Here is an 11,161-nt window from a genome sequence, read left to right as displayed (position 1 = left end):
ACTTAGGCATCGGAAAGTCCTAGGCCGGAACCACACCGGTTCTCCTTTGTCACCCAGGGTCTTTTGCAGGTTACTGCACCTGAAGGACCGCTGAGCGATTTCTTGACGCAACAGCACCAAGGGAGTAATCATGAACCCTGAACATTAAAAATTAATATCCATATTCCAGGTATGCTTTCCATATTCAAATGTAAGTAACCTTTATCTTTTAGGATTGGTGAGGCCTTGACACATGAGGCAACCTGGTTGTCTTGGGCATCAAGGCCCACCGTGTCCCCTAGGAACTTGGCAGTGCCTTGATGGTTATCTCATCAGTTTTGAAAAAGAGAATGTTAAGAGAGAGAATTATTTGCATTTTATGCATAATATTTTCTCAATTTATGTTGGTATTGGATGTTTCTGCCCAGAATTCATATGTTGTGGATTTAAAGAAATTCGTATGACTGCTCAAAAAATAACCAACAGGATGTGTGACCATTTCAGTTGATTAAAATACAATGTGTTGTAATAAATGATAATTCACACTAACTAGAGGTAGGGGCCAACAAAAAGTTGCTTTTCCTTTTTTATATCACAAATTAAACTGAAAATATTACATAAGCAAAACAAGAGAATTACAAACTGAAGTCCAGGTTCATGTAAAAATAAAGCTAAAGTCAATATTCTTCATGTATTTCCTGATTCTTCAACACACACAAGAAAAAAAACATAGAGGAAAGGAATGATAGGAATTTTAATTTTGTCACTTGCAAAAACAGTGAGTTGAATGTGATATTACGTGACCTCTTCATGTCTGCCCTTTCGCCTCCAATAACCTTCATCCTCATCAACCTGTATTTAGGAGGATCTTTATCACCTCCAGTTTGCTGACCGGCCCAGTTCCCGCTTCCTCTAACAAAGGGGGTTGAAATGACCTCTCTACCCATGCCCAAACACCCTGCCGGATGGGGTCCACCATCCCCCTATTAGAGGAACTGGGAACTGGGAACTGGGCCGTCAGCAAACCGGAGGTGATAATTTTCCGTATTTAGGAACATCAATGAGTGGAATGAATAAAAAATATATTGAAAAAAGGTGAAGAAGAAGGAGATATGAGCAAGGCTTCTCACCTATGGCCTTGGTTAGTCTCTCACCAACCAATATGGTATCTCACCCACACCACTGTCTCGCAGCAAACAAGGGCTCAAAGCCAATTCAACCCACAAAGAATATGGAAAAATAATAAAAAACTCCTAGTTTTCCAATTCAACCCACAAAGAATATGGCAAAAATAAATCCAGTACATATTTCAGTCTAACTAAATATATCAAAAGCTCAATACTCTCCAAATAAACAAGCGCTCAAGCAGCATGGCAAAGATAATCTCTACAGTCTATAACTGAAGATCAAAATAAAGCCCTTTACTCTGAACTAACAAAACCGGCCAACCCCTCATTACTTTTCCAAATTAAAACACCCAGATAAAATCACAAGGAGAAGCCGAATGAATTCCAGAAAAACCCCCCAAAAATTAGAAATTTCCTCAATAAATCCTGCAGACAAGCATAGGAAATAAAAGGTGGAAGGGCTGAATCCCAATCCCAAATGAAAAAAAAAAGCCTATGCTGAGAACTAAAAGAAGCAAAAGAGTCGGCCTCATAGTTTCCATATACATAAAACTAAACACAGAACAATAGATAAGGCCAGAGAGAGAGAGAGAACAAACATGCCATACATGCGTTAATCAAAGATGAATCTTCTAGTGGAGAAGTTCAATAAGAGAAGAATCGAGCCTAATTGAACTTCCTAAAACCTGAAATGGAAAAAAATTTGGTCGGCAATCAGAACAATCAACGTACAATCCAAATTTTAAAAAAACCTAACTAACTATACAGAACGAGAATGAGATAGAGAGAGAGAGAGAGCGAGAGAGAGAGAGAGAGAGAAAGTCATGAAGCTTTTACCTGGTCGACCATCGCAGATCGGGAGCTGCAGAGCTTGCCATGGTTCTTCGCTTCCTTGGAGAAGAAATGCTCGACGGGTTGAAATTACAGGAGGTCGATTTTGGTTTCTCTGTGGATTCACACCTAAAAAGAGTATTGATACTAAGGTTACAATTTGATAAATCAATTCCATAGGTGGACCCAAAATTGTTTCAAGTTTACATAGGAAAGGTGAATTAATCAGTGATTATGAATCCGAATCAGTGCACCATCATTTTGAACCAAATGATCTTTTAAATTCAGATTCATGTATCCATTGATACACCACCAGTTGATTTAGGGAACCAAACACGTCCTTAAGTGCTCTGTCTTTAGAGGTAGTATTTATGCAATAATTTTAGGCAATCTTCTTGCGAATTTAACTTCTAACATATTTCAAGCATGTGATACTGATATAAACCTCATAGATCTCAATAAATTACTTAAGTTATTAGTAATAAGGTGATGAGAACTCAATAAAATTTTAATGACAGCCCAAGGTCATGAAGTTCTTGGAGCAAAATAAGAGAAATCCTATGAGAGTTTAATAAAGGTGGTGGGAAATTATTTTTGTATCCAAATGGAGAAGTTTGTGCAATTATGCTACATAATACATATATAGTGTAATTGGAATTTTAGGGTTTATATATGTAGCCATTGTTTTTATTGCACTCCAGGAAAATATGTTTACATTTTAAAAATTATTTTCTTGTAGGGGGTGCATGGTGGGAGTGCAAATATGCTGCCAACTTATTCTCACATCCTTTAATTGTAACTATAGACCTGTCATAATGTTAATCTAAACCATCAATTAATTTTTCACTTGGTCGCAATTTCGACTTATACAATAAAATTCTGTAAGTGACTATTGACTCCTGTAGTCGTCTCTCTCTCTCTCTCTCTCTCTAAGGCCTCTGTAATGGAAGCTAATCTGAATTCAAAGATCATTAAATGATCTTATGCTAAAAAATGTTTTTGAAACAAATGAATAAGCTGGTCAAAATTCCATGCTATAAATAAAAAATCAACTCGAAAATGAGATATAAATAACCTTCTAAGAAAAATATTTGTCTTGTGGAAAAAATCAGGTCAAATGTTCTACCGCATAGATTCGATGAGGTTAGGTCAATGATTATGAGTCAAATTGAACTGTCAACATACTCTCAGATCCACCCCACGACCATTTAGCCTTCTTGGATTCTTGCAAAGCAAAAATTAAGGTTATTCTTTTTATTGGCGTATATGAGTGTCTCTCTATGCATGCGAGTTCAATAAACATTCTCATTCATATCTCTCTCTCTCTTGTAATCTTTCCTTTCCTTGCACAACACTCAATGTTGTGTATATATTTTCTCATTGCTTCTATAATTGTAGGACAATAATAATACAAACAATCTCTAAATCTATATGGTATCATAGCTAACCCATCTCCTCTCCCAGTCTATTCCTCCTCTTCCTACCAACCCTAACCCATCTCCCTCCCCTACACCTCCTCGTTTTTGCTCACTAGAAGAATTATATGCCCACCCTACCTCCACCCAACCCCTGGTTGAACCCTCATCCTCTACCTCACCCTTGGCTGAACCACGTTCCCCGCTCTTGGTTGCACCCTCCCTCTTGACATTACCAGCCCCACCTAGACCCATACAATGACCATTTGTGAGGCCAATGACATGGCAGAGGCTGATCTCCTCGTGTCCTCTACCTCATCCTTATTTTAGGGGGAGCAGAAGAGGTGATAATGTATGTAGGGGTTGCACCTAGAGGAGGGTCTAGGACCTACAATGTAAGATTGACTCTCTTGCAATACCCTTTGGAGCCTGATCGGTCCATTGGTTTAGGTACGAATCAAATTACGGTCCAGGGAAGGTACTAGGCACCCTAGTCTACCCGGTCAAGTTGGTCTTTCTGTTACTTGGCTAGGCTTGGATATAACATGCTTTAAGGGTTGGAAATAAATTACAAAAATGGTGAAATTAAGGTACAAAGGGAGGTAATAAGGGACATGATGGTTGAATCAGATATATGGCCTACATGACAAAGGTGTGATGGTGACTAGGGTATAGTGGAAAAAGGAAAAGTAATCCTATTGCATGTATACATAGAAAAATCAGGATGAAGGGGGGGGGGGGATAGTGAACATGAACATATTGTGCATGGATGATGAAAAGGAGGGTTTGGGATCATTGAAATTAACAATGAGACATAATGGTGCTAAATAAGTAAAAGAATGAGAGGTCTGACAAAGGGCACAAGCATCGAATCATGCAAAAATATAGCAAACATGATTTGATGAAGAGAGAGAATAAGGGGAGTCATAGTCTTAAGGGGATGAGGGTCATGTTTTGAGAGTAACTATAATAAATAGAAAAACAACAGATGCATGGGTGTGTGATCACCATCTAGAGAGATGGGATCGCACACCTCTAATTAGATGCAAAACAAAAGGAAGAAATAAGGGTGATAAAACCGGTGAAAGTAAGTAAAAAGAAACAGTTGAAAGCCAAAGAAGTGATTCCTTGAACACATAACATTGTTAGTGAGCGAAAAATGACTTGATACCTTGCTTAGGGGTGCCAAGGTCGAAATCTTGTAAAAACATTTAAATTCATGTCTTAAAGGAAGTCGTGTCTTAAAATAATGATGTCTGATCAATTACCTGTCTAACCGCATAGCCAACAACAGTACCTCATAACCTATCAGTCTTGCAAAACTTTCTAAGAAATCACGGGGTAGTCCTCTTGGACTTTGAACCAAAAGAGTTCTAAAGAAAGAAAATAAATCTACACTTCTTGAGAATTCCGAGGTAGCCCTCTTCAATTTTTATCCTCTGCTGTCCGCTGACCGGACAGCAGGGTGTTGTCCCCTCACATGGGGGCGAAATGACCATATAACCTCCCCTCGGGCAGTGTGTTCGGGCAGGGAGGTTAAATGGTCATTTCGCCCCCATGTGAGGGAATAGCACCATGTTGTCCGGTCTGCGGACAGCAGAGGATAACGATTCAGCCCTCTTGTACCTTAAACTAAAGGAGATTCAAAGAAGATCAATCGTGTCTCTTTTTTTGTCTTTTCCATTTTATTTTTTTAATTTGTTGTTGTTTTTTTATTTTTTGATATACAAGGTAAGGGATACTTACCTGTGACTTAGGTGCTTCTTATGACCATGTCACGAACAGTACCATTCGCAGGGCACTTCTGTATCACAAGTTTGACCTATTTGCAGGGCTTGGTTGAACTATGATTCCCCATAATAATCTGATAAAACTTCCTTCCTAATGATCAAGTAAAAATGTATACCTGTGGATATTCCCATTTTTTACTATTAGACTATCACATACAGATCAATACAGTCAATGAGGCTATCCAAATATTCTTTAGCTCAAATCAGGGGACTTAGATATCTAGGAAAGTGCCAGGGGAAAAATGATTATTTTTGTAAAAGATGTCGAATTCAGGTGAAATTTCACACAAAAGCTTAAAATGGTCAAATAAAGCTATCGTGGGGGTCTTGGCTCTATTTGGGACAGTCTGGGGGGTAGAAGTAAATTAGGGAGTGTAGACACTGAATTTTGTCACCCCTCGACAATGACAAAAATTAGACATGGACAGACATTGACATCTCTCTCGAGAAGGATTTTTATCCCAATACCCAAGCCATATCATCCTTAGATCCCTAAAAATGATTCAAAAGACCCTTATACCAAATGCTGAAAGAGGTACTACTCACCTTCCCCAAAGGAAGACCAGAGGATCTTGCAAGTAAAAGAAACCGAATGATTATAATGAATATCCAAAGGAAAATCATAGGGAGTCAGAATAGTAAAAAAAATGAAAGCTAAAATCAAGTCTAGTCGTCTATTAACCATCCTTTTACCATGATTATCGGAAATAAGAAGGGGATCTTACATTGAATGTGGAATTCCCATCAGATATGTACGTAGTAATTCTTGATCACAGTAACATGAGCGGTAGTGATCGAGGCTATTGTGAAGCTTCGTTCGATCAATAATCACTAACTGAAACCCTTGCTTAATAGAAATCTCGCAACACTAATCACCGGCGATATCAAATCTCATTGATTTCTTGAATCGAAAATTGCAAAGCTGGTAAGACCGGAAGAAGAACTTCGATTGTCAACAGAAACTTCTATCGTGAGATCTTTCTACAAGAAAAATCCTTTGATCTCTTTCTATCTCTCAATCTCTCAATCTCTCTTCTCTATCTTTCTCTGTTTCAGTCTCGTCTTTCTAAAATAAATCAAAAAAAATTTAATCGGTAAGAAGTCGAACCTCTCACTGTGAAAACCCCAAACCCTAAGAACGAAAAAAAATGGCAAAATTTCTCTGAAACTTTTAATTTGATACACGCACAGAGAGAATAAACACCGACTAAAACCCTTGCTCAGCAAAAATCAATGAGAGGGAGATGGGAGACTATAGAGGAAGAAAGGGAATATAAGAAGAGTTTGAAGAGTTCAAGAGTTTCCATAGGAAAAAGGAATTCAAGTAAAAAATAATTAAATAAACAATAAGAATGCCACTAATTTGAAAAAAGATAAAAAGAAAGACTTAAAAATAATAAAAGAAAAAATATTTAAATAAAAGAGAAGGGTATAAAGTAGTCAAATGAAAAAATAACCACGAAACATGAGTTCGTGCACTTATATATATATGTCCGGGAATGTGGCTTACGCCAATACCCCCATGAGTCTATCTCTCTCCTCTATGTGGAAAGACACCTCCACCACCTTGTTTTAAGGAGGAAAGAAATAGACACATGGGAGTGCTGGCGTAGGCCACACTCCCGGACAACAATCTACCTCCCTATATATCTATCTATCTAGATAGATAGATATAGATGTACGGACCATTCTCAATAGTTATTCAACAATATACTTTAAACTTAAGTTTTGTAAAATGCTCAATATTTATCCATAGAGAAAGAGCTGAACTTTTGAATTTTTTTTATGAATATCAATTTATTGAAAAGTAAGAAAAAGAGAGGGGGAGAAAATATACAACAAGGCGGATCTGGCACCCCAAAGACAGACCTAAGGAGGACCTAATCAGCACCCTAACCACAAAAGATGTGGAACAAAGACCATAAAAATAGGCGCCAAATCCTCACAGAGGAGAAAATAACCAAATGAACTAACGAAGGAAACAAAAGATGGAGGGAGCCAAGGGGCCGAGACCATTAGATATGAACACCCCAGGTCTGGCAAGAAAGACATTTCTAGTGGACTTGATCTTTTGAATTAGTGGCACATATACAATTGTACTTATGATGGTTGTTCCCCATCAATTGTGCAGCCACATCCTTTATTATGTACGCACATGGGTGCATGGGTGATTAAGATATGTTGTTGGTGTGTGTAAGTCAATTGTTGTTCTAAGTAGTTTTGGGTTGGGAGTTATTAACCTAAAGTTGTGGGGAGTAGTTATATTAGTAAATTGGTAGGAGTTATTATGAAAGTGGGATACTTAGTTGTACAGGTAATTATTCTTAGGTAGAATTCCTATTTAAATGCAAGTAGACGTAATGAACGGGAGATTGGAAAATTCTAAATTAATTCTTGAGTTTATCTTGAGAGGATTGGCTGCTTTCCAATTGCGCCAAGACACCTGACTTCGTCAATAAAGCCAAAATCCCTTTTTTTTTTCTTTCTCTCTCTTTCTATCTTCTCTCTTTTTTTTTTTTCTTTTTTTTTTTTTTTCTTAGATTATCTTGCATGAAACATGCTTACAGTGGATGGTTTGTTTAATGGGAAAATTATGCGTACACCCCCTGTACTTTGCCTAAAGTAGTACTGAACCCGAAGTCTCAAAAATTGCACTTGTACTCCCCTCTTATTTATAAAAAAAACTATAAAATTGACTGTCCGTTAACAACTCAACGTTAAGTAATGACGTGGAGTATACTTTAGACATGAAATGACTCTTTTACCCTCATGTGTCAGAGTCTCCTCCCCCTCCTTTAGACATGAAATGACTCTTATACCCTTATATGTTTGAGTCTCCTCCCCCACTCTGGCAACTGACCTTCTTCTCCCTCTCCAACTCTGCAACTCTCTCCTCTTCCCCCTGACCCCTCTCAGTTTCCCTCACTCTCCCGTCAATGAAAGTAGAACCGGCGTTCCCCAATGAACTCTATATATTCCCCAATGGAAAACGTTTGTAGAGTGATTCCCTAGTGAACTCTATTGATCGAAGAGCAAGATTCTCTGACAAAATGCGATTCGAACACTGCTTCCCATAATGATTTCAAACTTTGATTGCTTCACTGAAATCTTGAAAGAAAGGGCTTTGATAACATCAGACCCGAGCTTGATGGTGAAACTGAAGAACCAGCAGCACACCCTCTTCTCTGACCTCTCTCTCTCTCTCTCTCTCTCTCACTCAAGCCGTTTTTTTTTTTTTGGAAGAAAGCTAAAAGAAAAAGAAGATGGAAGAAGAATCGAGAAATGGGAAAGAAGATGGAGGTGCGGTCATGCCTATTGGGGTTCAGGATTACTTGGGCTCACAAGGATGTGGCAGCCATGGCTACTGGAGTGTTTGATGCCTTGTTATCCCCTGGCTCAATTCCTTTTTCTTCTTCAGATTTCTAATCTCTCCATTAAAGAAGAGAGAAGAGCAAAACCCTTCACAACGCCAAGTCCATGAAAGACCTCCGATCCCGCATGGACTCCGTTATCTCCACATCCCTAAAAGAGGCCAAACTTATCAAGGTCAGACTCGAAGCCCTAGCCCGAGCCAACACAGCCAATCGAAGCCTACCAGACTGTGGGCCTGGAAGCTCCTCCGATCACACACGAACATCCGTGGTGAGCGGCCTCAGGAAGAAACTCATGGACTGCACGAAAGGGTTCAACAAGCTGAGGTAGCAGATCTCTGGAGAGTACAAGGAGTTGGTGGAGAGGAGATACTATACGGTGACGGGAGAGAAGCCGATGCTTCTTCTTGGCCTCTTAGATCCAACGTGAGAGAATATGCAAGAACAGAGGAACAGGGCTGGTTCGCCTCTTCGCGGGAGACAGGGTGGTGAGGTTTAGGGAGGACATTCGGTTTGTGTTAAGGGTACGGTGAAAGGATAAAAGAGTCATTTCATGTCCAAAGTAAAACCTACGTCATCACTTAACGTTTACTGGCTAACGGACTATTAGTTTTCTATTTTTTGAAAAATATAGGGGGGGTACATGTGTGTTTTTTGAAACTTTCGGTTGAATAGTACTTTAGGCATGTAATGAGGGTATACATGTAATTTTCCCTTATTTAATTTATGCAAATCACTTGACCTTGGACTCGTGAATGTTGTTCATCATGAGACCCATTATAAGACTTGTGAACTCGAAAGGTAGAATAGAAGGGATGAAGAAGCTGCATAACCGGTATATGATTACAGCCCCACTAAAAAATAATTAAAGAGGATAAAGGACATAAGCAAGGAAAGAAGAAATAAGGCAACCAAGATTTACGATTAAGCAAACAAGCCATAATCTATAACCCTAAGCCCATTAAAAGTCCATTCTGAAGAAGCCCAATTGAATATTTTAAATTTAAATAAGATATTTTGGGTTCAAATACCCATTGATATGCCTTACCCACTTTAATTATTCATTTTTTTGCCGGGTAATTGTTCAACATTTCAACTAATACTTTCCATGTCAGAAGTGATGCAGAAGCATTACAGAAGTCATGAGTTGCTGTGAAAGTCTTTCAGAAAGAGGGGAAAAAAATTCCAAAAAAAACAAAAAAGGTGCCTTTCAATACTAGCCTTTCTAAACAATAAGTGCAACCCAGCCAAATGCCATTCTATTGGGCCGGTTTGGTTCTGTACTAAAACCATACTTATACTAAAATTGGCCCAAAGCATGAAAGTACTAGAGCTTACACAAACTGGGCCAGACATCAAACCAGAAAAGGCTGGCTGATCCACTTAAAACCCATTCTGCCCAATTGACCATGGATCACATAAACAGCCTGTAATACAAGAATCAAACAGAACCCATTCCAATAGAAAATAATCTCAACAAAAACAAGGCTAAAAAATTGTGAATTGATTTCAGAATACTTGCAACTTAGGAGGAGCAGTCTCTCTTTCTGCATATATTACTAGAAGGATACCACTCCTCTGTAGGTTGGAGACTGCCCCCCTCTAGCATAGCAGCAGACATTGTTTGCGACGCTAATGGTCAGCCAAGATACATGTTTTTGTAATTTTTTGTGAAATCCTCTAGCCTTTCTTGTAGTTCTTTTGATGGCCATGCTGAAAGAAGTTCTATAAGTTGGGTTGGTTTCTCTTTCTCCCCTGCTGCTGATGTCCATGTCAAAAAGGTGGTGGGGTTTTAGGAGATCCTTTTCTGTATTTTTGTTTTTTAATTTCTCATCATCAGTATGTCTCACATTTCATTTTCTATTAATAAATTTTTTTTTTTTTTAAAAAAAAAATCGCTGACTTTTAGCAAAAGAAAAAAATACCAGAAGGATTTGTGTCATGAGCTTTGTTTTTTATAACACATGATTAAGTTTTCCTTCACCGGAGCGGTGAAAGGGGAATTCCTTCAATGATGGTCATCATTGCGCTTCTATTACTATCTGAAAACAATGAAAAACCAATTTCGTATCTCCAACATATAAGTGTGATGTTAAATCTGTGGGTGAAGAAAAATATTCATTCGAGGTATCTAAAAATTTGTAATGGGAAAAAGTTTTCTTGCACCGTGGTTGAAGGAAAACTACACCCATCTAAAGTCGTAAATGCTCTACCATTATTGTACAAAGTCGATAATACCACCTTAACTGTTTTCCAATATTTTCTGCACACCATCCAAACCCTTGGATGAACGGACTTTCCCTTGAACATAATGAAGGAAAACTGCTTCCATTTGCAATTGAATAGTTGCAATCATAAAAGGCAGTTCGAAATTGAACATAATGGGATTTGTCAAAGTCGTTCCACTTTAGTAACTTACGTATATTACTAGAGAATCTGTTGGGAACCCACTCAATAGCAAGTTGACTTTGGGTATGGAGTCAATAGTGGGTTCGCTCATTTCCAAATTGGTCGGCCTAATGACTAGGTAAGGAGTCTAGTCAATGTTGTGATAGAACACGCAAGTACACAAGACACACACACACTCATATACTCATATGTGGCTTTGTACATTCGAAATGGATAACACAATTTCATATGACAATTGG

At 38.4% G+C, this 11,161-nt stretch overlaps 1 protein-coding gene across 2 annotated transcripts in view; it reads left to right on the top strand.

Annotated features, from left to right (window-relative positions):
* Nucleotides 1-1,890: 1,890 nt before the first annotated feature.
* Nucleotides 1,891-11,161, top strand: part of LOC122672765 (xanthoxin dehydrogenase-like) — an 83,889-nt gene continuing 74,618 nt past the window's right edge. The window contains exon 1 of one of the 2 annotated variants that reach the window (XM_043870254.1): nucleotides 1,891-1,927. The gene's annotated coding sequence lies outside the window, so the exon portion shown is untranslated. Of the gene's footprint in view, nucleotides 1,932-11,161 lie in introns of both variants that reach the window. The other variant, XM_043870253.1, reaches the window with a different exon arrangement.

Source organism: Telopea speciosissima, chromosome 8 (genome assembly GCF_018873765.1).
Source record: "Telopea speciosissima isolate NSW1024214 ecotype Mountain lineage chromosome 8, Tspe_v1, whole genome shotgun sequence".
Taxonomy (NCBI): domain Eukaryota; kingdom Viridiplantae; phylum Streptophyta; class Magnoliopsida; order Proteales; family Proteaceae; genus Telopea; species Telopea speciosissima.
This window is presented reverse-complemented; position numbering and strand designations above follow the sequence as displayed.